At 42.9% G+C, this 26,487-nt stretch overlaps 1 protein-coding gene across 9 annotated transcripts in view; it reads left to right on the forward strand.

Annotated features, from left to right (window-relative positions):
• FYN (FYN proto-oncogene, Src family tyrosine kinase) overlaps window positions 1-26,487 on the forward strand; it is a 139,764-nt gene that overhangs the window by 37,171 nt on the left and 76,106 nt on the right. For all 9 annotated transcript variants that reach the window (XM_069805065.1, XM_069805069.1, XM_069805062.1 and 6 more), the window contains one exon: window positions 22,907-22,977. The gene's annotated coding sequence lies outside the window, so the exon portion shown is untranslated. The remainder of the gene's footprint in view (window positions 1-22,906; window positions 22,978-26,487) is intronic.

A 26,487-nucleotide genomic window follows, 5' to 3' on the forward strand; every position in this document is an offset into this window, starting at 1 on the left:
CTTGTACTTACTTCACTGGAGGAAGAGAAGTGCATCAGAGATCATTTCTGTAGAGTTGCCATCCTACACACAGCTCTACTACTGACTGTTGAGCAAGTCATAGTAACTACATGTAATGGTGGACTTAGAGGGGGTAGAGGTGAACAGGAAGCACTGGAATAAAAGCTCTGATCTCATGGCACATGGTGAATATCTGAATTAATTGTATATCTCTAGCTTACTTCTTCTGGAGTGACTGCAAAGCAAGACATGATGAAGCTGGAGCAGCAACTCCTAACTAGAAAAAAAATCTGATTGCTGAAGAGAATGAGGTGACTGTTTATAGGCAAAGCTGTGTGAAGACAAATCTGCAGATAGGAGTTAAGACTGCCTACCGATTTATAAACTGTAAACGGAAACTGGTGGAGAAATGGTAAAGATTATCCATTTCTGTGAAACAGTTCTCGCTGTTAAGCGTGAAGGGAGTTAGCTGCCGTTAACCTCCTGCGTAGGAGCTTATAACTGATGGTGCAATAACAGTAGCTATCTTGAGAATCGTGTGGCCTTGAGGAAAAAGAGGTAATTGCTTCATGTTTTTGGCTTTCCTTCTGTGCAGTGGTGCCTTTTGCGGTGCTGCTCAAGAATCTGCTGTTGAGGTGCAAAGGAGAAGGGCCGTTTGGCATGCAGTGCCTCGGCAGCACAGATCACAGTCCCATACTTGAGATGCACTTCGCAAGGCAAGCCACCTTGGGCACTGGCAGGGACACATTCAGTGTGTGACTAATCTGAGAACAAATTAGATTCTTACTCTGACTGTACAAATGTGTGTCTCGTGGGACGTTCAGATGGGCTTTTAAGATTTCGTTCTTCTCCAACTACCTTTTCCTGCATCAGGCTTCCTAAGAAATAAGGGTGCTTAAGATTTTGATCTCTAGCTGTTTATGGGGCACCCAAATTTGCTGCCGTCACAAAATGATCTGTGCTTCTTGGGGCTATTTGAGAAAACTGCCTGGAAAAATTCAGCCTCATCCAAATGCCAAGTTGCATGCCTGGGGAAACTAATCACTTTTTTAAAAATGAAAATAATACTTTTCATTTAGAAGCCTACCTCTTTTAGTGTTTTACAGCTGTTTTGTATAATGTTCAACTCCTTGTTTCCATAGACCTCAAAGTCCTTCATAGACTGGGTATGCTTTGCTAGCATGGAATAGAGTCATGTCATATCAACTTTTTAAGTGGGATTTTATTAGGAGTAGGAGATATTCATAACTTTTCCATTTGAGGCTCTGAGGAAGCATTAGACCAGCAATTTTAAATTGTGCAAGTGCTGTTTCCCCAGGATATATACAGTGAATAGTTTGGGGTTTAGTTTTTTTGTTGTTGTTTTAATTCTGCTGTGTAGCCTTATAAGCAGACTGAAGCCTTGAGGTTTTTATTATCATATGTGGCTGAGGAAAAGCACATGTGTGAAATCCCAAATTATTTGCCCTTTTCCAATATTAGTCTTGAGAGCTGGGTGAACACATGGGCTATAAGATTCTTTGGATACTTAATGGAGTATTTTCCCTTTTGGAACACCTTTTTCTGTTCGGAACAAGGAGATCCTCAGGTGCTTTCAGTGGGATCTTAGTGTCAATAGAAATCTCCCAAGAAACAGCACTCCAGTAAAGTTTTTGAAACTGGAAGCTCTTTTCTTTTGTGAGATATCTGGCTCAACGTACTAAATTACAGGCAAGAGAGCATTGTGAAGCTAAAGTTGTTAGTGCCCATGGTGAGCCCTGGGTTATTCTCCTTCTTCCCCTATGATCCCACAAACACACAGCTGGGGGAATTGGCAGTGGGCATCATACCACATAGTGTTAGGGAGGGGAACGGATTGCTCACTTTGTTCCTCTCCTCTCCCTTTTTCTCCTAAAGAAAGGTTGGTCCCTAACAGTTTGTGAAGGTATCTACACTTGCAAGGAAGGAAACTTCTTTTTTTTTTTTTTTTTTTTTCCTTTCTGAGTGAAAGGTAACTGATAACTGCTGTTCCTCTGTCTCCAGCACCATGCTGAGGTAATCATTAGCATCTAAATTCCCCATTTCATAACAGGTGGGGTTTAGTGAGTTTAGTTGCAGAAGCCTATTCAAGTACTACCCGACTTTGTTTTGTATGCTCTGCTGAACGTGGCGAGACCCAGAGGATGTTATTTTGGGGTGCATTGAGGAACCTGTGAAGTCACCACAGAAACAAATAGCATATGCACCCACTGACCTTGCTGTTACCAAGTGATCTTCCTCTCCCAAGCACACATGACTAATCACATCTGCAGAGAGCTGCACAGAGGTAAGCTCAATGGGAAAGTGGACTGACACAGATGTTTTGCGAGCTGAGTTGCATGGTCATCTAACTCAATCAGGCTACGAATAGTGAAAGCTTCTGTGTTTTACATGCATGCCTAAATCTAATGGCTGCTTGCAGTTGTGCTTACCTGTCTGGATGGGTGTTTCTAATGCAGATTACATTCAGAACTACAAATGCCAAATATTTAAAATCCTTCTTTTTCAGTCACTTGTGCATAACACAGACTTTCTCATTATCTATTTAAATAAAAAGCACAATCTAGTTATTTGCAACATTTTCTTTCATGGAAGTAAGAATACAAAGTTGAAAGAACAGGTGATTACTCAAAATGTTGTTGGCTTCCCTGTTGAAGTTGTAGGGCTAAAGCCAAAGAGGTGCTTAAAGATTTAAACTTACATTGAATAGGATTTAAAAGCTAGATTCCCAAATACCTTTGGGTGATTTGTCCCTGAAACTTTTAACAACAGTCACCATGTTCGTCTTCACAGTTTGTCACAGCTGAGAAAGCTAGAAGGTGAGAGCATAGAGGTGAGAGCAGAAGAGTGCACAAATTAAAGGGACACTGTAAAATTGTTAGACTGCTTTTTACTACCCCGAGGTGAAACCACTTACTCTTCTGAAGAAGCGAGCAGCAGTGTCGTAGGGGGAGTGAGTACTTACCTGGAAGAAAACGGGGGCATGAAACAGACAATGCTCCAAGTTCATCTTCAAGCAATCGCTTGTCAAAGCACCTGTGCCAGCCTACATGCGCTCTGCCTTCCCGTACTGCCTGACCAGAGTCTGGGTGTTTCTTGCTGGGTGAGATTCTGCCTTGTGACCATTCAGGGCATGTGCATGTGCACACAGATAACCTAAGATACAGCTGCTGAGTCTTAGTTATGAGGTGTGCAGCACTGGAGGGACTCTGTAGAAGTCCCACCACATCTCCCAGAGAAGAGACTGGCTTCGGCATTTCCAGAACCCACGTACGTTTTTGACCTGCTGGTTTTCACACCTGCTGCCAGCGGCACCTCCCTGCCCTGGTCCTCACCAGGGGAGCATTGTGCAGATCTCTGCTGAACCACTCGTAGAGCAGATACTACCAGTGGTAAGCTGCTTGTGTCACTGTGCGAGGGAAAAGCGTTGGTGGGGATTTTTGTGTGAAGATGCTTCCCCCGCCGCACCTATCCCCTACCTTCTTCACTGTCCTGGAAGTTCCCTCCAGTAACTGGGCAGCATCACCTGGCATCAACTGACACTGAAATTACATTTCCTTCACCTTCTATTAAGGACTTCTTTCTGCCGCTAGTAGGTTTTTAGCCCATACCTCTTCCTCCACAGTTTAAAATGTCTTCTGAAGTTCCTATACAGGGATGAATGTTTGATCTGTTATCAGCCTGCCTTCCAGTGTGTGTCCTCTTTAGTTCCTCTCCCACTGCTTGAGTTTTTGTAACTAATGTTTCTACTGAAGTGTTGGAAGAGGAAGGGGATGACCAAAAAAATCCGCTTCATTCAATTTTTTTTTAAATTGCATTCCCTTCAATATCTAAAATGTTCTGACTCACAAGGGGACCATTTAATTGCACATTTATGCTGGTATCGGTGAGAAAAATCGATCAATCAAAATCTAGACAAAGATGATGCTTTGCATGCTTTTCCTGAGCACCCTCCAGCAAACTGAGTCTTTCCCCTCTGAAGACCATAGGGAGAGCTGTCGGTCAGGCAGAAGAGGCTGAGGCTGGGCTACCTGTCTGCAGTCCCTGCTGAGAGCCCCTGGGCTTGTCCCGGGGATGTGCATGGGACCGCAGGTCCTGCTGTCACCTCATACATCAGCCATGCTCTGAGCAACGGGTGCTAATGGGCGAGATGTATTCCCCAGCTGGGCATGGACCTGCTGTGGGTGCTCTCTGGCTTCAGACTGGAGAGCAGCATCCCTGGCAGAGAGGCAATCAAAGGGGTCATGTGGAGAAGAACCAGGGTTTACTTATCTACTATATGCTGGGGTTTGGTTTTGTTCAGTGTTTTGGGCTCGCTTTCTTTCAGTTTCAAGAGTTTGCTTTTGCCTTGGGATTCAGACCACTTGGTAGCATTAAGGTGAAATGAAAGGTTGCAGTTCGTGCCTGAGGTTTTCAAACAAAAAGGTTAAATGGTTTATTTGTCCCTTTTACTTTTCCAAAGGCCTGCAATGTATTTTCACTAAGGTGTCGTATTTTATGTTAGAAGAGAATACTTGTGATTTTCTGAATGCAGCTTTTGTGGTGGATTCTGCTACCCCCTGAAAAGGAACCTCTTCAATTTTACTGACAGTAGGAAGCAGCTGTACATGCTTTGTGTTTTTTCCCTGTCTGTGGCAGCCTGCTCCTAAAGAAATAAGTGGGAATTTTCCCATTGATGTTGGCAGGAAGGATGATCACACTAATGCAAAGCTTCTGTGGTAGGGATCCTTAGTGGTGTTGGTCCTTTTGATGTAAAGCATCTGGCTTTGTGAAGATCCTACTCCATAAAATCCCTGGCAATGAGAATGGTGAGTTCTGGATGCAGAATGATGACAAAAAGCACATTTCTCCTCTGTGGCAGAAACTTTGAAATTGTTGGCACAGAGAGATTATTGTTAGAAACTCTAGAAGGCAGAGGGTGTAAAAACCTGCAAGAGGCAAAAACTCCACATAGCTGATGACTATTTGCATTATGTGAACACTTAACAGCATGAATTGGGCTTAGCAGAAGCAAAAATCATCAGGAGCACTGAAGGTTTGGATGAAAGTGGGTATAGCACTGACATTCCAGAGATTTAGTACCTGTGATTTAACTTGCTCAACTCACCCAAGTCTAAAGTATAGAGTTACAGCTTTTTAATGAAATGTGGAAGATCAGTTTTCAGGTTTTAAAAATAAAGTATAAAAGCTCTATTTTTTTCTTGATCGTATTCATTTAATGTCAGTTTATTTTGTGCCTGTGGATGTGTTTAATAAAAATTCTGCATCTGCTAGAGGAAGAAAATAGAACTTGTCAAAGTTCATCTGTGACAGCACTTTATTGTGGCTTACTGAATATAAAGGGCTAGTAGATAAATTCAGTCATTCAGAGCCTAAAGAGGCTAATATTTCAGTTTGCCCAGACATCTTGCTCTTTTAAGTCTGAAGCTTCAAGAAAGGTTATTTGCTGTGTTTTCTATATACAAGTAAGTACAGGAGACCTGACAGGACTGTCTGTGCAAGATGTGTCAGCTGGAGCATTGCTGTATTCATCTTCAGTGCCAAGCAACTCCAATTACTCTTTGGTCAAACAAACTTTTTATCCATTGAGGTGCAGTCATTTGCCAGAGCTACTTGCAGTCATGTGGCAGAGGGGGCACAATTAGTACATTGTAGAAATGATTTTATTTTTTTAATGGTGTATGCTATGGAGATGTAATGGAGCCCTGCTGGCAGTGATCTGAGGAGAAGTGCAGGGCCAGGGTGAGGATTTGCCAGATTGTAGCAGAGCACTTGAAATTCTCCAACCAGCAGGAAGGAAAAAGTGTGCATGAGAGAGCCCGTGGGAACTGTATTTTGGTTCAGCAGTGTCCGTTAACATTGTCAAACTGCCTGTCTCAAACTGTTAAGACTGATAAACTGCCAGTAATTATCATTTAGAAAATTAGCAGCTGCCAAGACCACCACGCACATCACATGTGTTGGTTGGACTGGTTTGAAATTACTTTGCTTTAAAAAAAAAAAAAAAAAAAAGGAAAGAAAGAAAAGAAGAATTCCTGAGCCTGCTTCTGCTCCAAGAATAGCATTGAGTTTTGACACATGACAGTTGGTGCTGGCAGTAGTTATTTTTGTTGTTCGGAGTAGGCTTGGGGGATGCTTTCTTGGAGTGCGTCACTACTGCTGTTTACCTTTTGGGTAACAGGGCTACTGAGACCTCTGACTATTTGCAGCAAATCTAAATAAATAACTGAAACTAGTGGGATCTCCCTTTCCTTCCTTGCCTGTGACACTGGGCAGAGAGACAATTAAAAATACTGGTTGCCAGAAGGAAAACTTTCTTATTTTGCAGTTGATTTCCAGCCACTGTAAAGAAACAGATTGAGAGTGGAAGGGCTGAGCAGGGCAGGGCAAGAGCTTAGAAGCGGCTTTGGCTGGACACCACCATCACTTTATCTCCCAAACAGCCCATATGTGGAAACTGTGGCTTGAGGCAGGGCGAATGTCATCCAGTTCCTCCTGAAGGAATCTGAATGCAGCCATGACCAAGAGCTAGGGACACAACCATATTGCACAGCCATTGCTAGGAAGGGAGATGGGGGTGGTGAAAAGGCTGTGTAGAAGCTTGCGTGATGTTTTTCATACAGAGGTTTGTGATTTGGTCAGTCATCGATGAATGTGTTGGTGCAGAGCCTCTGAGTCAACGACCTGTGAGTCTGAAGGACTCCCAAGTTTGAGTTGTCAGACAGTCCAAGAAAATACCACTTACATTTTAGTGTGTGTACCTTTCTACTTGTATTGAGTGCAAGGATGTAAAAACTTCGGGTGCTCTCTGCTTTTCTCTCCTGATTCAAGACAGGTCTTCTGGGGCGACATAGCCAACCTCCAAAGTTCTGCTTGCACTCGCTTTCCTGCACAGCTCACCTGCTGTTTCAGAATTTAAAGCAAAACATTTCAGAGTGATTGATTTTAAACTCCAGTGTCTTCAGGACCCAGCAGCCAGTGCAATGTAACCAACAGGCAAATCAGTTGAACTGAGGTAGTGAAGAACTGCTGCAGAACAGCTCCGCATCTAAGGGATAGGAACGGCTCAGGGTTTTCCTTCATCAGCGCTCCCAATTGGTATTGGATCTGCACCTTTACAATAACTGATGTCATATATCAGCTTAATCTAACTCTTTGTGGAATACGGAAGGAGAAATTCCTTTTCTCAAATAATATTTCAAGTACTGTGAAGCAAGATGCTTGCTTATGACTTGGAAAGTACCAGATATTATATCATGAAAATAAAAGGAAAGCGTATTGCATTTCATTATTTCATCTATGTGAACACTTTACTGTGTCTAATTCTGTTAATCTAAAATTATAAACAAACTTACCCTGATATAATCTAATTTTCATTATAGACACCAAATGCTATTATGTTGAGCAACAAATTGGCTTAAGATAATTCTGTCTTTAGAAAATAAGATTGTAATCAACAGATTTATAGTTTAATAAAGTCTCATGATATATGTATACCCTATAGCTTTTAAAGCTTTATTTTCAGTTCAGGGTTCCCATTAGTCTAATCTAGGTTTATTGGTACAATCATTAGATTTAAGATACGCTTTTTTTTAATCAACAAAGAGTGTCAGTGTGAGATACTGGAAAGAAGCAGTATGAGGGAACCGTCTATGAGGGATTTTATTGCAAAGCTGTTGATGGATGAGATTTAGGGACAAGGCTGTGCAGTGAGATCCTGTGTTTTGTCTAGAGTTTGGAAAGGGCAGAGGACAGTGAGGATGTATAGGGTCCCAACTGGAAAAAGTGAGGTTATTTTGGTCTGAAATAAAGCTTTTGCCAAAAAGTAAAAGCTTTTTGTAGGTCAAAATTTTTTCTTTCTTTCTTTTCTTCCCCACCAGTCAGGTCTAAACTGTAATCTCTGAAGAGTGTGGTACAGCTTATTGGCCAAGCAGCTCTGGTCTCAAGATTTAAAAGCCCAGCAGCAGAATTCTCCCAGATATGGATGTAGAGAATTAATTGCATCTTATTTGTGGAAATATTTAAACAAAAGAAATTTATGGGTTTGTCTGTTTGCACGTGTGTGTTTTAGTTTCTGATTTATTTGTTTATCTACTTTTTTGTACTTTGAAACAGCAAATCTGGTCTGTTTTGCTTTTTTTCCAAACCAGCTTTTTGTTTTATTAAGAAAAGTCACGTGCCTGCAGTTTGCTCAGCTTCTTGTCTGAGCAAACTTGTAGAAATAATTAATTAAGCTTGGATAGTAAGCAGACCGTGGATCTGGGTCATTCGTAACAAATAGGCGAGATTTTGTGTGATGATTTTGCAAACCTCATAAGGTGTGTATACAAGGGGTGTGGGTTTCTAGCTGGCTGGCTGCGCGTGATCAGGATTTCAGAGAGTGTACGAAAGGTGAGGATACGTGAACGCGCTCTGGTTTGGGATCTTCTGAAGGGCTGGCTGGCGAGAGACCGGGATCTCTCCCTCTTGGTTTGTCCCTGTGCTGTTTCAAGGGACTGTAGTCTTCCCTAGGCATGCTGGGATTAATGTTGGCTAAGAGCCTGTAATTAAACACATGTGGAAGAGCAGTCCGTCTTGGTTAGGGGCGTCCGTCGCCAGGATGGGAACAGCTCGGGGCAGCGAGCGGTGGGGCTGGGCACGGTCAGGTCCCTCGCCACGGCTGTCCACCCAAGGGCGCTGGGGAAGGGCGGCGTGGCTGCCAGGTTTCTTCCTCAAACCACGAGTGACCTGCTGTGCCGACGGCACGGGGAGACCTTATCTCCAGTATAACTGGAGGTGGCAGGGTATATGTTGGGGAACGGCTTCCCTTTCCCCATGCCCCCCCTTCCTTCACCCATGCTGTTAGAGTAAAGAGAGGGTTTCTCCGGTTAGAAAGCTGCGTTTCACGAGGACAGGAACCAAGAGACAGCTCATTTCTATGGAGAGTTGCTATAAATAGCTTGCTCTGTTAACATAAATTCTTTCACTAAGTGAATCCTACAAACAGGGTTTTGTTCCAAGCCTACAAAATGCTTTGTATGCCCTTCTCACTTTGTACGTGCTTGTTCAGATGCTGGCGCTTCCCCCCTCAAAATGAGAGGTAAGCCTGACACTTGCAGGGTGACCCTGCTCTGTTGATGGAGTGACGGAGTCAGCTTTCATAAACAGACCTGTTACGGCTTTAATTTTTTACATCATTGATAGCAAAAGGTCTGCTGGACGTTTTTAAGGCAAGTAGGGCAGAACTTGCTGAAGTCCACACTCACCAGTGTTTAAACCTTCAACTAGGCTGCAATGTTTTCTGCCGCACTGCTCTCTGCTAATGCTTGCAGTCTGTCTGGGTCAGAAGCTGTGGCTACTGCAAGCCTTGAAAGCTTCATAGGGCTTTTAGGAAGCTTGTAATTGCTCCGCTGTGAATCCTAGAGTGAGAAAGAGCTTGCTCAGGAGGAAAAAGTCTTCTGCTAGTGCAGTGGAAACTCTATGGACATAAACGGTCCCAGCTGTATGATATGCATCTGTCACTCTGCAGAACTGCAGCTTTTTATTTTCTTCCTCTTACATAGCCCTGGAAGCCCTCTCCCTGGAAGAAGATTTTCTGCTTCTGGTAAAACACATTTCTACATTTGACGATCTGATGCTCAGTCCACGTCCCTTCCCCCTCTTCTCATGAAATGGCAGCCAGTGAGCTGTTGAAATTTTAACAGAGCTGAAAGATGTGACCCAGAGGTGTCTGTCTGGAAAAGGGAAGTGATTTGGAATCCAGGCAGTTGATAAAACACATGTGTTTGAGGAAGCATGCTCTCTCCTACTTTCTGTCCTTTTTTTAAATGCATCTCCGCTTGTGGAGACTGTACTGTTTTCACGCATGTATGACAAGGTCAAATACAATTCCCTTTCTTGATACCCTTTTGTGCATGACGTGCTTCAAAGTACTTGCTATAGCTGTATGTCCGCGTAGGTGGGTTAAAAGTGGAGTAAGCAGTGGACGGGCATGTATGTACCGTGGGGAGAGGAAGCAGACCAAATAAACTGGTTGTCGTCCAAGGTGAATACTGCGGTGCGTGGCGAGAAGGGCATGTTGATGTGGCAGATAGCATTTCTGCGTAGGCTGTCAGCTGCAGTGCCAGTGGCTTTGTGGGACTGTCGTAGTCCCAAATCCTGTTGACACTTTGCCATTAGATGTAAGAGTATATGCAAGAGAAATGAACTTGACATTTTTGGCATGTACAGTTTGGTTTTAAAATATGACTATTGATTAGCTATTGCTGATGCTGTTTACTGTTGAAATCTTCACAACTGGCCCTTGCAGTGGCTCCCAGATTGTGCAAATAGTTTTTGGAGGGGAAATCAATTAGCTTGTTTGCATACTCAAAAGAAAAAAGTCTCGCCTCTTTGTGGTTCTCAGGCATGCATCCCTCTTTTTTTCCATAGGATTGTTATGGATATGTACTTCCAGGGATTGTACCATCAGCCTGTACCATTCATACATTTTGCAGAGTTCATAATCGAATGCGTTTGCAGCTGAAAAGTGGCACACGTGCTGCTCTGAATGCTCCTTCTCAGATGTCTCCTGCTTCTGGTAACCCATATTCTGCAGCTGGAGGCTGCGCTCCGGGCAGCGCATGAATGGCGCGTCTTGTGTTTCAGCGGCGCGGAGTGAACTTGATTCTAGGTCAAAATCAAATGTGACATTTCCTAAATGTGCGAGTCCAAACTAGTTACAGCACTAAAAAGCGGAGCCTGTGAGTGCTTTCTGTGTGTTATTTCTCAGTGATTTATGGTCCATTTCACTGCAGGCAGGTTGAATGTGCTTTTATAATCCTGATTACACCTGCAAAACTGAGAGTGGGGAGAAAATAAACCAGTGCCACCTCATCACTTAGGGGTGCAAAAAGACTTACCCTTACAGTACCGAAAATCCACTTTTCCTGTTCCAGGGTGAGGGTATCCAGTTTACGGCCAGTGGCCTAGATAAGATCTGCCGGCACAGCTCCTCAAATCTGCAGCCTGCTCCTCCCTGCTCCGCTCTCCTTCCCCAAGGTCCTCGCAGGCACAGCAAGAGCAGGCAGTGACCCAGATGCATCGCTCTGAAAGTGCCATTTGTTTCCAGCACTCGGCGTGCTGGCGGATTTGACACATGGCTACACACACGTCCATTACTGGACCAAAATACACATCCCTGGTATTGTAACGGGTGTTGTATCAGCTGAGTGACTGCTGACGGGGCCGGTAGCTGCTTGCCCATCACATGAGGTGCGTGAGTGCATGGGACGCTCGTCCTCTGAACGTGGAAGGATTTGATGAGGTGCAGGATGTGGAAGCTGGCTGCAACAATAATTTTTTAAATTATTTTTTTTTGACTGCTTAAACTTTCCAGGGGGTTAACAGGCAAGCGTTTTGCTACTACATGCTTTGTTACCTGTCATGCTGTGAAAAAGAAATAAGGGGAAAGGCCTTTTTCCACTTCTGGTTTTGGCAGGGAGTGCAGGGCTGTGTTCTTTCTCTTCTCCTATTCTTCTGACTACACCTTTTTTTCAGATTCCTTTGCCTACAGACAGAACTATTACATGTATGTATGTAAGTATGTATTTATATACATATATATAAAAAAATCATCATAGAGTCATAGATATGTATCTATACATATATATGATTCTTAAGACTGGAACATAAAACTAGTTCTCTCTCCCCTTGTCCAAGCTATAACCTCAACTAGTCTTTCTTCACTACTTTGTGGATTCCAAGCCATCAAATCTCATTCAGTGTGGCTAAACAGATACCCATTGATACATGCCTTCCTCCCTCCACCTGCAGCTCACCCCATTATCTCCCCCCTCTGTTGCCGTGGTCAACACCAGTGTCCCTCAGTCAGGCCAAAATCCATCCATCTCCCAGTTCCCTCTGTCCTTACTCTGAGATCAGCTGATTCTTCCTGCATACTGTCTTTTAAGAAATGCCCTGCGCTATCCAGACCACACAGCTAAAATTCACACCTAAGTGCTCCTTTGATGTCTTGAATGAATGCGACATCCTTTTCTCTCGCTTCTTCAAATTATAATTCTGTCTGTCCAGAACGCAAAAGGAATTTTTTCAGCTTCCTCATTTTTTAACAGCGTAACCTGCTCTACGTGTTCCTTTACTGGCTCCCTCTTTATTCAGCACAAGGTGCTCGTCTTTGTCACCAAAGCCTCTCACTCCCTCACTACTTTCTGTCTGTCAGCCAGTTCCAAGCAGGCTCCTCCAGCTGCCCGTGATGCTGGTCTCTCTGGTGCACGCAAGGTGCTTTCTAACAAGCAGTTAGGCGTTTTCTGCTGACCTAACCCACCCCATTAATGTTGGCATGACTACTTTCTTCTAGTCCTTTAGGACTCTCCTTTAAAATAGTCTCTTCTTTTTTTTTTTTTCTTTTTTTTTTTTTTTTTCCCCTGGGATGCAGGTGATGCAGAGTCCCTGCCTCAGGCAGTTCACCCACCCATCTTTCGCTTTCGGAGCGTGGTTATCTTTTACAAATAGTAAGCACTCGTTAGAGGAATTTTAGACCTTATGGAGATTAAGGCCTTAACCAGCATCTTCTGTCATTGCAGGCTTTTAAAAATAGGCTCGACGTGCATGGTAATAGCAGCGTTGTAACCATGGCAATGCAAGGAAGGCAGGGTTTGCAGGCAGGGATCTTTTACTAGACCAACTGGCATGGCAGAGGGCTGGACCAGGGCAACACAGGGGTGAGATTTCAGGCTAAGGAAAGGACTCGGACACCAAAGCATATCTGCTTTCCTGCAGCTGGGTCAGGTGGCCTAATAAAAAGAATAACGTAAGTGCAGTTGATCCTGCCTTGAGCGGGGAAGCAGCCTTAGTTGGTCATTTAAGGTCCCTTTTAATACTGTCGCTCAGTTTTAATAGGGAGAGCTGACTTCTTTGCGTGCTGTGCGTTCGAGCATATGCTGATATTCTGCTGATACCAACAGAAGGTCTCTGAATATCAAGAAACCAGAATATCCTCATTAAGGATCTGCTTGGAGGATGTGAGAGTAATATATTGCTCTTTGAACGGGGGCTGAGTTTGTGCAGCAATAAAACACGAATATTAAACAGGAAGCCAATGACACTTCTGAAACATGTCTGAGACAGCAATCCAGATGTTGTTCAGGGATATAGTATAGCCCTTAAGCATTATGTCTATGCTACTCTTTTTTCTTTTTTTTTAATACTGCATCTGCATAGTTAAGGGTGGGGAGGGGGGGACATAGCAAGAGAAAACCCAGATTTTTTTTTGCCTAGTTTCCTGAGGAAGTTGGGGTTAGGCTGTTAACTCGGTGTGTCTGCACACCAGTCCTCCTCTTTATAACTTTGCAGACTGTCTCCATCCAGGGAGGGGGCTTCAGGGGCAGCATCGAGCTTCCCAGTTCTTTCTCCAATGCATTTGCTGCTGTGAGGAGACAGGCTGGATGTGGGACGGCAGGGGCACGGTGCTGCGGGCTTCCCCGGAGTGGCTGGCTGGTGGCTGCAGCAAGGCTTGCCCAGAAATGTGGCTGGGTACCAGACATCCTGGGGCATGGGGGAGCCAGGAGGGGTGGGATGCAGCCCGGGAGGGACTCACGTTGTAAATTTAGCATCACGAGCCCAAACAAGCTGGAAATCCAGTTTCATTAGTTCCACCACTCACGCATTTGCTTAATCTTGAAAAACAAAAGACAAAAAAGTAGGGGGGGAGGGTGTTATGCTGAATAGTAATGATATTTTAAATCCATAGAGTATTTCAGCAAAATAAATGCATTTGGGTGGCTTTTGTATTGCAAAGACGTTTATATTAATGTAGTGCAATCCTGGAATTACACGAACCTTGTGTTTATTCTGGTTCACATTGGGACACTCACGTTCTAAGGGGAGAACTGATGTATTTATTAAGGGCAGTGTGAAAGAATAAAGACTTCATACTGCTCGAGGCCGAAGCATTATGTCACTGCAAAATGTTTTAATTTGTACTTCTAGTGTGTTGCCGTGAGAATTTAATTTCCTGTTTTTCATTATGGGAGAGTCTTTTTTGGAAGCCACTAGAGACCACGAGTGTTTTTAGAAAGTAAACTGTCAAAATACAGTGACTTTTGGGGGTTGTTCTTTGTTTTGTTTTTTTTTTTTCTTTCCTGGATATAGAACTCACCAACATGAAATCTCATCATTAAAATAAATAAATAAATAAAATCAGTGAAGTAGCATGAGAGACAACCCTCTTTTTTTTCACTTTTCCCCACCCTCAGCCCATTGGTGATTGTTCCTAGATTTTGCAATGACGCTTCTCAGATTTAAAGCTCTTATAACCTTCTGCTTTGTGTTGTATGACAAGCAAGGACCTTATTTATTTGCTTTACTTCTCTCATGATAAAAAAAACAGAATGTCACGTTTTCTGTTCTTCCATTTCCAGTACTCTTGTTTATTTTGAAACTTCCAGAAAGCTTAAGAAAAATGCTCTCCAGAGCGATCCTTTAAAGAGCAACAAACAAACATTGCAGATTGGTCCTAAAGGCTGTGCTTCCTTTCTGGGGAGGGAGGGAGGTGGAGAGAGAGGATGTTTTCTTCTTAGCTTTGCTCTAATCATCCGATCTGGGATTTGATAAACTCCACAAGTCTGAAACTGCTGCCTCCTCCTGTCTTCCCCCTTCCTGCCTCTCAGAAGATTAAAGTGAACATGGCAAAAAGGAAACAGTTTATTTTCAGCTCGTCGTAGTTAATAATTAGTTTACAGTGCAGCATTTTCATTGTTTGTGTTTTAATCGTGTTGCTATATTCTTTTCTTACACTGTTTACTTTTTGCTTCATGGGCTTTCTTTGATACAGAAATAGGTTTACAAATAGCTCACTCTTGCAAAATTTCACCCTCTTTTCAACATTTTTGTATTTCACATCAGGAAATGTGACCACGTGTAGGTAGCATAGCTTCTGCAAAGACATGCTTTGCCTTCGTCCGTGCAGACCCACCAGCCTGTGGGGCATGTTCACAGACCATGCCACCCTTTTGTTTCACTCTCGGACAACTTTGGAATTAGAGTAGTTAGGAAAACCAAATGTACAAAATATGGAGTGATTAATCCATTAAAGTATTACATGTACAAGATATAAATATTATTCGACATACTCAAAATTAGCTAAATCTATGAATTGACTGAACTACAAAAAGTTCTTAGTACTACACTTGTTCCCTTTTCACCCCCAATTTGTCCTAAGAATATAGGGTATGTGCTGAATTCTTTAAAGGTTTAAAGCTTGCAAGTGAATTGGCTGTGACTTGAGATTGTTTCTTCCCATGTGTGTATTTTTTATGGTTTCTTGCACAATGGGAATGGCTGACATTATGGGTACTACAGTATTGCAACATTAGCATATATATTCTATATATACTGTATATGTATGTGTTCATTTTCATTGTACATCATGGATATAGCGTCCTTAATTAAAGCCCTGGAGACTGATTAAAGCACAAAAATGTTTATTGCATAGGTAAGATTCTTTCTTAAGGGGGAGGAGAAAATTTTTTTATAAAAACAATTTTTTATATATAAAAACCTATATTTACGTTGCAATATAATTGCACTTCTAAATGGCCTTTACTGCTTCTGTGGAGGGTTTGTAAATATGCTGTTTGGCCAGTTTCTGCTAAAGGTACTTTAGGGTCAATCCTGTATCTTCAGAAGAAAAACATTTTCTTCTTTGAGACAAACTGCAAAATCAATTATTAAAACAAAAGCTTCTAAAATCTTCCATAATGCTTGCTTTTTTTTTCCTTGCTATCTTTTTTTAACTTCCATAATGATGTGAGTGCCTATTTCTGGCCGTAGAAGCAGTTCACTGATGCCACTGTGTTATTAGGCAGGTAAGGATGTGCAGGCTGAGGGTGCGGGAGAGGGACGCGGCGCTGGCTGCAGCCACCACGTCCCTGCCTCGCTGGCTGCCCATGCCCTCTCTCAGCTGCGGGGGTGCCCAGCAGCGTTCCTAGGAGCCAACTCAGAGGGTTGGAGAGTGCAGTCTATTTTTAGGACTATGGGCTCCATTCATTTATTTGTAAAAAAAATTGTTTGGGGTGCAGTACTTCTCATTTTTCTGCAGAGAAATATGGGCACTCTTCCCGCAATTAATGAAGTCATTTTTCTACTGTTTTGAGAACTAAAGTATGTTGCTGCAATCACATGCTCCTCATATATGACTAACATTCTCAGTCTAAGTGCATGTTTGGTATTGAGCTTGCTAATAGCTTCCCCTATTGATTGCTCAGCCCCCGTGATTGCGGATGGCTGCCTGACACAGGGGCAGGCAGTTCCAGCGGGGCGGCCGAGGTATGCGGTACGCACGCTGGCTTTCGGCTTACACAGGGATACACGCTTGCTTATCTCCCAGGCAGCGCAGATGGCAAGGGACGCCACAAACTGTGGGATCTTCTCGGAATGATTTCGAAAGGCAGCATTCGGGAACGGGCCGTGAGTGCCGTCGCGTTTGCCTTTCTGTTGCTGGTACCCTCGCAGCGTTGTGCTCCCCTTGCTCACCATAACCGCTGGCTGTCCCACCGAGTGTTTCTCGGTGCTTTTGGCATCTTCTGAGTCATTGCATCTGCCTCTGCTGCCTCTGTGTACGCATCTGCACACACTACCTGTATTGGCACTTCCCATGCCGGAGTGCTTGGTTAGATGGTGCCTTGAAGTTTTCGGATCCCAGCTCCTTTATCCTTTCAGCTCTCTGCTGCGTCACAAAGCAAGTTGCTGTCTGGAAAAGCAGCTGTGAACGTAAGGAAGGTTTAGTTTAGTTTAGTTTATCCTGCTTGAAAGTTGAGAGAGGACAAAGGCACTAATATCGCTGATACTGAGCTGGCACTATCGAGGGGCTTGAACTGCCTGTGGGGGTGAAGCATCCCAGGGAGAAGGAGAGCAAGCAGCGTGCTTTGGCAGGGCTGGAAGCCACAGGACACACAGGACATGGGGACCAGCTGACAGCAGCATGTCTGCTAAAGATAAGTCAACAAATCCAATGTGTGAGGGGATTAAAGTGGCACCGAAAAGAAGCATTTCAGCTTATGATCTTTAACACAGTTTGTGGTTTTTTTCTCTTCATAGCTCCATTTTATAAAAGTAGAAAAGGTTCAAGCAAAGCCTCTGTATCTTCCTGATGTTTTTCTCCTGTGTTTCCTGTTTCTTAGGACTTGTTGCCACTGCAACAGTGACATTGCATCTGAGTTCCTCCTGCTCCAAACGGAAAGGGCAGCAGTTTGAAAGACATGTTTTTAGACAGCCACAAGTTTGATGGTGCAGACAAACATTTTTGTTTTGAAACTACTAATGTCCTTTGGGACTCCTTTAAGAGAGGGACCTAGTTATCCTTATTTACATCCCACAACTGCGTGAAGCTTTCAAGAAACTGTTTTAGAAATCCAGTGACTTTCACATGAAAAAATGCAGGGTGCCTGTCCCATAGCCACGGTCCTCTTTCCAAGTTTTGGCACTGCTGCATGGGAGGATGAACCACCGGAATGGTAGTGTTTAATCTTAGTAAAGTCTTCTAATGGCGTTGCTGGGTTTTGTCCTCCCTGTTGTCCAGGGTTGCGTCTGGACTCGTTGTAAGAGTTGCTTCCCATGGGAGCTCCCTCTTTCGGCTGCTCAGTTCTCCCCCCACCCCGCTGATGACCAGGCTTTTTCATATCATGTGCCTGCTATCTGGGACCCTCACTTAGCAAGGGGTAGTTTCAGGCTAACAGGGAGGCTTCTGTCTCTGTCTAAGAGCAAGCTTATAAGCTTCTCTAAAACTTTAAAGGTTTTATTGTTGGAAAGCTTTCAGATGTTCACAAGATAAGGGGTCTTTATATGTAATCTGGCATTGCACAGTAAAAGATTGCTTTATGTAAGTTAAGATGTGCAGTTCCTTTATAAACTGGCCATATAAAGTCAGCATGCAGGAGATTGTTTTTCTTCTTGTGTTCAACGTTGCTTTTAGAAGGGTTTTTTTGAAAATGTTTTTTTGGGTTTTGGTAGGATTAGAAATCATAAGGTGGTGGGAATAGGCGGAAAATGCTGCACCCTAGGCAAAACCGAGCATGCATGCCTCCGTACACTTGTTCAAACACTAGTGTCAGCAGCCTCCCAGGTAACAAAAGTCCTCAACCTGTCTAAAAAGGGTGACTCAAGACTCTGTTACTGTAGGGCCATAGTAACCTACCACTGAAAAATACTTTTTGGACTAATTCATGGCCCAAAATCTATGTAATACGATGTGTTGTAAAATAAGCACGAATGACATTAGAACATACGAAAAAGGAAGGCAATTGCTCTGCAGACTAACCAACACTTTCTCTGCAAAGTGGATCCAGCTCATTTACAGGTTACACATCCTGACCCGGATATGTTCATTTGTAAACTGTTCCCCAACCTGAAAACCTTCTTCCCAATTTTTGTCAAGTAAAATAGCAGCCCAAGAACCAGGCATGCCTGCTTCTACTTAAGGTTTGAAAAAACAGCAGCAGAAGCATGTTACTAATGGAAAACTGACAGATGCTTATCATTATGTGGATTTTCTTCTGTGTTTGCATATCATAAACTGAATTGCATCTACGAGCATTTGAAAAGTATTTAAGACCACTTATGGCTTCAGCCAGCCACTTTCTCCAGCTGGGTGAAGCTCGCATGAACTGCAACAACTGCAACATGTACCAGACCAGAATCCTCCATGTAACTGGTTTTGTGCCTTAAATCACATTTTTATCTGTTTCAAATGGTGGGTAAATTGTCACCAACTAATTTTTGCTTTAATGAAAAATAAGGGGGGGTTGTGTGTTCTTGTCTAGGATTGTTCATAGTGGCCTTGATCCAAAGATCCTTGAAGTTGGTGGATGTTAATGGATTTGGGAGTGCAGGCTTGAAAAAAATAGTAGTTACTATGTCTCCTGACAGTGATTTCTCTTTTGCCAGTAGTAATAAACTTAATTCTGATCCCAGTATGAACTGACAAAAACGTATCCGGAAGCTGATGAGAATAAGCAGGGGTTGTCTCATGAAGCAGGCAATGTCATGAAATCAAACATGTGAATGATTTGTGGTTATGCTACTCACGGCATTCTGTTTCACAAAATACTTTTTTCTTTACAAAAATAAAGTAATTTTTACACAAAGCTACATAAAAACACTGCTGGTGTTGCAGCACAGGGGGGGGGGGGGGGTTATTGGTAAAAAATTCCAATTTGTTGAAGCTGGTGTTGCTTACAGGAAAAGGCTGTTCCTGGCAGATAATAAGCCTGATTATCTCCCAAGAGTGTTTTGGGTTGGTTTTTTTTTTTTTCTTTAAAATTTCAGATCAAGTCTTCTTGAGCTTCAGAGCAACTTTTCTTGTCTGTTGGTGTGCTAACGGTTTTGCTGTGTCTTACCATTTAGGAGGAGATGCTTGGACAGCTTTCATTTGGACACCACTTCCATATTGGCAGTGACATGTGTGTCACGGTTTGGGGTGACCCTGTTGTAAATGTTTTGGCCTGGGATGGGTAGCAAGTTGTAGCTACTTAAAGGAAGCTGATTTTTCTTAAATCTAATACTATTCAGTTGATCGTGCTCTAAAACATCCTCATTCTGTATTTGATTTTATATGGCAAGCAGAAGGGGAGTTCAATGTGAATTTTTTCAGAAGAGGTTTTCATTCTCAACACATTTCCTTTGCCTGCAACTTCTGCTCTTCCTTCCCCACTCTTTCCCTGGCTGGGGTAACAAATAAACGTAAACTTTTACTATATGCCGTTTAGTTGGTACCAGCAGCCTGTTGGATGTTAGGGTGTACCTTTGTACACTTACAGCCAACTCTTCATAACAGAAGCAAATGAAAGCCTTTTATGGTAAATGCCTTCTGTTAAAAGAACTATTTGTGAAAACAGACTTATCTGAAAGAAGTGCACCTTTCACCGAATAGTCAGATGGCTACCTCCAGGTTTTCATTTTTCCCAAGCACAGAAACTTGGGAAGGCAAGCTCCCTTCCAGTAATTCTGGTCAGACAGACCTTTTGTCATCTCTTCTGTTTCTTATACTAATTGCAAAAGAAGCCAAAATTGGTGTGCTTCGAAGCCTGTATTAATTTATTTTGTATTTCCTATGCTGTGTTCTCCAAAGTCAGCAAAGCTTTTCTGAAAAGTGCTGGTCAGAATTTGGAGATAAGTAACATTATCTGAAGCCCTCAAGAAAAAGGAATATTCCTCCTACGTGCTTAGGCAGAATGAAAATCATTAAGCCTAAAACCAAGTTCTGTACAGACCCCAGACTGAATACAAAGAAAGAGTGAATAATCTTTGGTTTTCTTTGCAAGCCACATCCAGCCCTTGCACCCTGTTTCGCAGCAAAAAATATTTGCTTCCTATCTCCCTCCCTGCCCTGCTCTACCCCCAAATACCTCATCTTCTTTGTAGCCAGAAAGACAGGGCATGTTTGCATCATCTTCTAAAATCAAGCAAAAAGCATCTCCTGGAAAAGTTTCAAGCTTTCTACCTGCCACCCCCAAAGTTCAAAAGATCTTGCAAGGTTAGAGATGTGGTAAATCATATCTCTGCCTCAGATTTAACTAGACACCCCTTTATTTAAACCCTCTTACTAGTTTTTGTTGTTTCATGGAGGGCTTAGACTAGGCTCCTTTGGCATGTATTAAGGCAGCTGCCTGCAATCCAGTACTGTAAGAGTGGAATCTTACTGTTGGTTGAAACTAACACTGCAGCCAAATAAGCAGACTTACCATTCCCCAAATCCTACCTCTGCCTGTCCATCCTTTCCTCCCTTTTTCCCTCGTGCCAGCACAGGCTTTTTTTTTTTTTTTTTTTTTTTTTTTTTTTTCCCCCTCCAGTTACTTTGCAAACTGGGCTGGAGAATTCACCCAGTTCATTTTAATCCCGGTTGCTTCCCCAGCCCAGTTTGCTGCACAGGCATTTGTGCTGGGGTGAGGGAGGGAATGCTGCTGGGGCCGCGTCCAGAAGCTCCGCACCAGTGCCGGGGGGGGGCTCGGCCCCTTTTGGCAGCAGTGCTGGCCCCTGTCTTTCAAGTATTCATGGGACCAGCAGCATGGAGTACAGAGTTTCCCTTATTTGTCGCTTCTCTGGGGAAATTATTAAATCAGTCTCTTGGTGTAGAAGAAAATAATGAGCTAATCCGGAGTCGAGGTGCTATTGGATTGTTTTGGACCTGGCTCGTCTCTTAAGCTCCTAACTTTTCTGCATGCAGATGTTATCCAATTAGTTCGGAGGCAGAAGCAGAGCTTCTTGACTTGATTTTTTCTTTCCAGGCCAAATGCCTGGAAGCTAGGGAGGGAAATGGATGGCACTGAATAATAACCACCTTCCCTGAACCTGAGCAAAGCAGTTAATACCCATCTTTTTTTCAGTGTTTTCACAAATTCTGCCAAGCTGTACAAAAGGTGTTGGGGCAGGAGGAGGTGTTGGGTTTTATTTTTTTCTTTATTCCTTGATATGCCCAGGTTTTTTTCTCAACCACTGAACAAAGAAAGCAAGCAGGGGAGAAAATGCTTTGGTTTGTAGGTTTGTGATTAAAAACGTCTATTCCTAGAATCTTTCACAACAGCCCCTTCTGATTTGTAATGAGTTATTTCTTTTCTTCTCTCTCCACTTTGAACTCTCCACCCAAAATTAAGTCTCAGCCTTATGAGATCAGAGGTCTGCTTCCTAATCAGGATTTAGAGCAGTGTAATCCAGTTGCCATGTTTTAAGGAGGATTTATTTGGTGGTTCTTCAATAGAAATTTTATTTTCCTAGCTACTTTTCATGTAACCATGACCAGTAAAAGTAATTTGACCTAAGAAGCCATTCACCCTTCCTTTCCTGTGGATGCCTACAGCATCCTTCAGGAGAGGTGCTGGTCCAAAGATCTGCTGCTTCTGCAGCTGAGGCAGGTTGCCGTGATCAATAATGCAGGGCTCCAAGTCATCTGTGTATAGCGGTAAAGTTACTCATCCAGCAGTAATTTCACAGATGCCTCTCTCAGGGAAAATTCAGCCATGTACTTGGGGGATAATGGGAGTTTAAAGCAGTTCAAATTCAGTCTGGCTTTGCTGGTGTGGGCACCTGGGCGCTGAAACATGTGTCCTTCTCCATTTGCTGTACAGTTACCGCTCCCAAACCCGAACACCAGCAGAATCATAGCTCCTCCATCTTCTAGAAGTTTACAAACTAAACGTTTTAACATCATTGTTAGTCTGTGCTCTGTGAGTTGTTCTTTCAAAAATTTTGCCTCAAGGAAAAATAAGGAGTAGTTGTCATTTGAAATTTACTCAGGGTTGGCAAAATGATGGCATTTGTCACTTCTGCTCTCCATCTTCTTCAAACTGGCCTAGTGTGTGTCAAACTGGATATTGCGTTGACTTACTTCTTCTCCCTCTTTGTTCTTCTAGAGAACGCCGAGTAATTAATATAGTCTAAAAAGGTAGTGTGGCAGAAACCCTTTTTTTTCCTTTGTGTAGCTTTCAAACAAGGAGGCTGTCAAGACCCATACGTGCATTGTATTTCAAAAGCAGTTTGTTAAAGCAAAATCACTAAGAGATACTGGGTTGACCAATTTTTTTAGGGCTGGATCTAAAATAATTGGCACACTTGCTGTATGCTGCTGCGTGTTTCATGTTGTCGACCTTGTCTCCCTGAAGTCTGAATAGCTGTCGTGTCAGTGACAGTGATGTGTCTGAGCAGTCTGAGGGAGTCCTGCAATTATTTTCATATTTTGCATAATACTGGTGGAATTTAATAATTAGTTGTGAAAGTTCATATCCAATTACCTTCTTTCCTAAAACAGGAAAAATGGTGGAAGTTTGGTGATAAATGCTAGCAGAGTGAGAAAGAAGTGTAACATAATTTGTGGTGTTCCAGTCACTAATTTTTTCTTTTCCTTTCTCTCATTTTACAGGGCATGTTTTCAAGCCGTGTTTGAGGAAATGTGGTGAATGTAAACTTGCTCTGTTTGGGGGGGAAATTCTGGTAAGTGGTGCTGTCTTGATCAATTTTGGTTTCCAATGAGAATTTCAGAAAGATTGTTTTAGCTTTTTTCAGTTTTAATTTTTTTACCTGATGGGAAATACAGAGACGTAGTGGATTATATGTGTTTTCCTTCCTCCAGTATGGAGACTCGCAGTATGAGAGGCATTGACAAAAAACAGCATGCTAGGCCTCAGGGCAAGGAACATAGTTTCATTTGCTCCAGTGGCATCTGCTTATTGTGTCTGTAGCTGTTATATTCTGCTGAAGAGTAGTTGAGCTAAAACCTAAAGTAGAAGAAACACAAAGGCCTAATTTAAAAACAAGGGGAACAAAAAAGCATGCTAGTGGTATAAAAAATCAGGAGCAAAAATAGTGCAGAGGGAGCATGTGCTTCCTGAAGTGGTGGGGGTGTCCGGTCACTCTGAAATCTTTCCATCCATTCCCAGAACGTCTGACTGGCACAATTGCCTCTAGCCACCACATGGAGCTAGGATGGCTTGCTTACGCCTGGGAGATAAGGAGATAGTTAGCGCTCCTGTGAGCTGTACCAGTTTTCCTACGCCTCTTTTCCATCCCACATGACAAGCTTTGCTGCTTCTCCGGTTGTTGTGTGCGCAACACTTCCAGAGGCACCAGCTTCCTACAGACTTCTGGTCCTACGGTGCTGTGGGAATACGGCACGTCGTGTGTGATGTGTCTGTGCTGCTGAGCTGTGCTGCTGTGAGGGGAAGGAGGCAGAGAAGAATGGGAGGTAATTAGTGACATGCCCCAACTAGTGGGAAGTAATCCAGAGAAAACTCTTCCAACCTGAAAAAAAAGCAGCAGATCTGAAGCAGTTTTTAGGCTCATCTTGCTTTTCCCTCTAGGAGACTGTCAATATATACAATTCTGGCTGGTGCCAATCAATCAGCATTGCCCCGAGGAAAAATTGCCAGGAGAAGATTGTGTCCCTTCTTTCCCTTGGCCAAGCAGGGTATTGGACTGGTATTTTTTCTTCAGCCAGCATGTGCAGATTGCAGTTGAAAACTGGCTTACTCTCCACTGGCAGAAGACTTCAGAGTCGGATAGCCTGCAGGGTAGAAAACTGAAAATCAAAGACTGGCTCTGTGAGAACACTTGTTCTTTTCTGCCATTTAAAAAAAAACAGATGTTGTTACATCATACAGAAAGATCTGGATTAGCTAGCATATGTTTAAATGTAGATGTTTAGCCTTCTGCAGAAGTATAGTCTTAAAGATAAGAAAAGAAAAGATAAGATAACCAAGATCAGAATTTTACAAAGAAGTTGGCCAAATGCACGAAAAGTCCTGCACAGTGGTACCTGGGTAAACCCCACTGTGGCTCATTCTTTTAAGCAATTTTCTCTCTACAGTTTGGCTTTTCTGGCAATTGGGCATGTTGTAAGCTTGCATCTATATCCATATACTGGGAAATACTAACAACAATTATTTAACTAGAATTTAGTTGTAAGGCCAAAGATGAGCCACAGACCAGCAGCATAAGCTCATTAGTCCACGAGATTTTGTGCTGACTTCTGTTACTGCAAAAGAGGATAGGATCTATATCTAGTTTTCTTTTTGGTGATAGTAATGATACTTTGATCCTAAAAGTTGTCTGGTGTCCTTACAGATTGGCTGATCTTTGTGTGGGGTGTGACAAAGCTATGGTGCTCACAGGTCAAGGAGTAGAGTCATAATTCAGAAATAGTGATGCCATGTAACACCAAGACAAAAACAGTTTGTCAGCAGACCTGGTAGTCAGATTGTTGTGTTTTAATTTCCCTTCAAAGATGCATCAGCTGACACCAGCCTAGTCTCCATGGGTAGCCTTAATAAAAGGGCATAGTTCAAGAGCAGCAAGAGGAAAGAGACAGAAGAAGTCTGTTTCTTAGAATCATAGAATAATTTTGGCTGGAAAAAACTGCCAGTTGTCATCTTGTCCAAACCCCCACTTGAAATAGGTCCTATTAGGTCAGGTTGCTCAGGGCCTTGATTTTCAAAATTCAATGGGATGCCAAAGCTGGAAACTCTACAGCCTCTCTGGGCACCTGTTCCCATGTCTGACCATCCTCAGAATGAAAAAGTGCTTCCTTGTTGCTTCTTGTTGTTGCTCACTGATGATCAGTGCGGACTTTACATCTTCTCTGCCTGTGAGAGAGGAGTCTTGGAGAAGACCCCAAAATTGGGGAAGCTGCTTCTTGTGGCTCCAGGGAAATGTGGGGTCACACAGATGCAGTAAATTTGCTAGTGGGGTGAAAAAAAACCATAATCTGGTTCACAGAAGTTCTACTCGGGCGATGTTTCTCAACCTATAGTTCATGCTCAGACTAGGAGAGCATGGCTGCTTGACTTGGTTGAATCTCAAAACTTGGGAGAAGGTTAGCTGACAAACTGATGCTCCTGAAAACTACCTGTTCTCCTGACTTGCTTAGAGATATAAGCCAATGAAAAGAGACAGTTCTCACTGCTGGATTGTAAGAATCCTGGAATTTCTTCAAGCCAGTCTGGAGCTGGGTTTGTACCACTCCATGCTCCAGGATTTTGCCCTAGAATTTAATATTGTATTTCTGGAGCCATTATAATATGTAAACAGGCTCTGCAAATTTTGCTTGTTTTCACAGCTGTTCCTTCCCCTCTTCCCACTTCAAACTGTTTGCAGAATCTTATTTTGAGGTAGAATAATCAGGAACCTTGAGTTTCTCATCTGTAAGGATCTCTGACATATCTCTGACCCCACTGTAGGTGTGTTTATGGCATTCCAAAGTCCCAGAGAGTTTAAAAATAATTACAAAAAATATCAGACAAGGAAACAGTTTTGCCCAGTCTCTGTCCCTAACCCACTGAATCCAAGAAGGACTGGACATCAAGAGAACGTTTTGAATTTATCTGGATGTAGCAGCTGAGCTCAGAGGCTCAGCGGTTATTTATTCATCTTGTATCAAAGTCCTAGAAAAGGTCATGCAGCCTCCAGATCAAAAATTTATAGTAGTTTTAGGAGCTGATTAGAGAAATATACTTGAATGCTGAGAGAGAAATCTTGGCTGAATTTAAATCTCCCTCAGCTAAGCTGATGATATCTTTCTGAGCAGTGTAAGAAGAGACCTCTTTTGATGAGATTTCTGTAAAGCAGCCCTGTGGATGTCAGAGCAGATATTTGCGTGGCACTGTGGGTTTGACCTGTCTTGCGTTGAATGCAGCATTTAGCAGGCCGTCAAGGAAGGGCTATCCCTCCACATAAAACACTTGCACAACTGCCAGGAGTTCCAAGAAGCATGGCTGATGTAGGACAAAAAACCTTGGGGTGATCTGTGTTTTATTTTTGTCCTTACTCAGATTGCTCTTTGCCAGTCCAAACTCCCCTTGAAACTCTTGCCTTTCATAAGAGTTTTTTGTATTTCGAAGCTGTACAGTATGGAGTTCTGTCCCTGTCCTTCTAGACCCAGTAGTTGGTTACAGCCATCAAGATCAGAGGAGGGTCAAGCTGTGAAGCGGATAGAGGGGCTGCTGTATC

Source organism: Haliaeetus albicilla, chromosome 17 (assembly GCF_947461875.1).
Source record: "Haliaeetus albicilla chromosome 17, bHalAlb1.1, whole genome shotgun sequence".
NCBI lineage: Eukaryota > Metazoa > Chordata > Aves > Accipitriformes > Accipitridae > Haliaeetus > Haliaeetus albicilla.